General features: G+C 48.0%; 1 protein-coding gene across 2 annotated transcripts in view; it reads left to right on the top strand.

The window, feature by feature from the left end:
* The window catches only part of LOC114030932 (zinc finger CCCH domain-containing protein 4-like), a 47,734-nt gene that overhangs the window by 39,460 nt on the left and 5,182 nt on the right, over positions 1-3,092 (top strand). The gene's annotated exons all lie outside the window — the stretch shown is intronic.

Genomic DNA, 3,092 nt, shown 5'->3' with positions numbered 1-3,092 from the left:
AGGATAATTCAGAGCAGCCTCCTGACCTCAGGGAGTTCGAGTCACCAGGCCTGGACAAAACCACATCCCAGGGCCCCGAAAGGATGGGCAGGTGCGATTGATTGCTTAGCCGCCCGTCGGTGATCTTTTGAAAGATCATGGAGGATGAGAGAGCTGCCACAGCACTAGAGGGCAGATGTTGTCCTGATTTTCTAATAAGGGAAGACGGTGGAGTCTGCAAAGCTATATTCCGGTGAGTTTGGTTTAGAATACTGGCAAGATTCTAGAATGTTCTGAGCAAGGGATGGTTGGTTGTCATTTAAGAAGAGAGGTGGCGACCACGAAGGAGCCGGGATGACTTCCCCAGGAGTAGGGTATGCCACACTAACCTCCTTCCCTTTCTGGACAGGGTTACTAAGCCTATAGAGGAGGGGAATGCCATAACCCCGCTACGCCTAAGTGGCATCAAGGCCTTTGGGCCGTATCCTAACACTTTTAGATAGATTCAGAATGGGTTGAGTGACCAGGCTCAACACATTGGTGTTAATGAGTGATTGTCACCCTGAAGGGAATTCTCTAGCAGAGGGCCCCGGGGATCTGTCTTACGTGTTCATCAAGGATGAGGGTGAAGGTATAGATGGTATGGTCTTCACATTTGCAAATAATATGAATCTGAAAAGGATAGAGCCAACATCAAAAAATACTTTGGCCTGCTAGGACCATGCGCTGAACCTAAAAGGAGGAAATTTGTTTGAATGTAAAGTTTTACAACTGAGTTTTTAAAATCTACAAGTACAAGATGGGAGAGGCATGGGCAGACGTTTTGAATAAAAAAGCATGGAGGTCTTAGTGGACCACAATCTCTACATAAGTCAGTAATATCCAATGGCAGCCAGAAAGGCTAATGCTGTGCCAGATTGCATTGAGAGATGCATGAATGGTGCCCAGAGCAAGGGAGCTGGTGACAGTTCTGCTCTACTTGGCCTTGGCATATCCTCTGTTGAGTTCTAAGTAACACATTTTAAGGAAGATATTGACAGACTGGAATACTTCTAGAAGACGGTGAGCAGGATGGGGAAGGAGCCCAAGACCATATCTTGAGAATATTGTTTGAGAAGACTGGGGTTGTCCTGTGGACTTCTGCCTGGTCCCAGAGGTCATAAATTGGAGTGTGAGTGGAAGTGCCAGTGGAGCAGATTTAGGCATGGCTTGAGGAAAATATTCCTAACCCAAAGAAGTATCCAGAAATGGAGAAGGCTGCTTGGGAAGTTGGGGTGCCCCGCTCCTCGCAGAGGCTGGAGAGATGGCCACTTGGCAGTGATGATACATTGGACTTAATGACCCCTTAGGTTCCTCCTGATTGACTGGGATTTCAGCCTGTAACCCAGATTGCAAAGCCACACTTTGGCCATCAGGCGTCCATGGGGCGGCTGGTTGCGGGAGGCACTTCCTTTATTTTCCTGATGGTCCTAACTGAGATATCCCACCCCCTCATTTCACAGAGAGGGGAGCCTGAGGCAGGGATAGGGAAGGTGACTTGTATGAGGCCCTCGGAGCTCCTGGGGACTCAGGACTAGAGCCGCCATCTTCTGAGCTCAGTCGTAGACATATCAAACTTGAGAGATGTGAGGGTCCTTAGAGATTGTGTATTATTTTTATTTTTTTTTAGAGATTTTCTAGAGGGGGAAACCCAAAGCCTGGAGAGAGGAAGGAAGGAACTTAGCCCAGGCCGTTGGAAGATCTGGCACTAGAAGCCAGTCATAGGAATGGCAAGATTTAGAAATGTCTAGTCAGATTCCCTCATTTTACAGAGAGGGTAACTGAGGCTCAGAGGGAACAGTGATGATGGTAGTGGCTAGCGTTAAGGTTGGCAAAGTGCTTTATGTTGTGCTAACTCATTTGCTTGAGAATCTCAGAGAGAAAGGGATTTGCCCATGGTCTCCCATTGCATTAAGTTAGATTAACTGCCCTCTGACAAAGTCAAATAGTACGTTAGAACCCGTATCCCCTGCTGACTCGTTGGGTGCTTGTCTCTCTAACCAAGTATCTGAGAAGGAAATAGTAGCTGACGTTTATTTCCGTGGCCCATTAAGGTTTGCAGAATGTTTTATCTACATTGTCTCATTTGATTCTCCCCATAACCTTGGGAGGTAGGGACCAGAGATTTCATTATCCCCAAATGACAGATGAAGAAACTGAGGCTCAGGATAAGGGAGTTACCCGCAGTCACACAACACAGCTGGTAGATTGTGGAGGGAGGTTTGGAATCCAGGCTTTTCCTGACTCTGTCTTCGTTACCGCAGCTATCTGCCTCTCAGATATCTGTCCGTCCCTCTTGGACAGATGGGTCCGTTCTGCTATTGTAGGTGGAGAGGTTAGTGGAACTTAGCGGAGTGCCTCGCCCGTAGTAGGCACTTGATAAGTGTTTATTGACAGATGACCCATCTGAGCACTTGAACGTCTCCCTCTGCTCTCAGACAAACCTTAAAAATCTGACATCACAAAACTTCCATTTCACAGAATGTCAGAGTTGGAAGGTTCACCAGAGGCCATCTCATCCATGACATTCTTGAGCAAGGATCCTTTCTCCAGCAAACCCGAGAAGTGGTCATTCAGTTATTCTGGGGCACCAGAGCCCCATGTCTCCTACGCTCTTTCCAGCAGTGTGTTTGGGGCGGGTAGAGGGGCAAGGGTCTTCCCTATGAAACCTCGTTTCACGCCACATGAAAAGGCCCGTCCTGGCCCTTTTCTTGACCCAGCAGCCTCAGCCCTGGCGAGAGATAACCCCCTACCTTCCACTTGTAAATGTCACTAAGCAGGGCAGAGGACGCTCCGGGGAGATCCCAGCCTGGCCTTCGGGTTCCAGATAGTCAGCCCCAAGGCCCAAAGGATTTAGAGCCAAAAAGGACCTTCGAAAGGGTCTAGTCCAACCTCCTCATTGCATAATTGAGAAAACTCAGGCTCAGAGAGAGGAAGACGCTCACCTGAGCTCCCATAAGCCAAGATATGGGTGAGAGCCGCTGGATAAACGTCAAGAAAAGCATCATTTCCTGAATCCTCACCCATCCTTTTCAATCCTTCTTGTTGTTGTTGCTTTTGTTTGTTTTTTTTTG

The sequence above is a fragment of the Vombatus ursinus genome, unplaced genomic scaffold (genome assembly GCF_900497805.2).
Source record: "Vombatus ursinus unplaced genomic scaffold, bare-nosed wombat genome assembly UNPS02015030.1, whole genome shotgun sequence".
Lineage (NCBI taxonomy): Eukaryota > Metazoa > Chordata > Mammalia > Diprotodontia > Vombatidae > Vombatus > Vombatus ursinus.
This window is presented reverse-complemented; position numbering and strand designations above follow the sequence as displayed.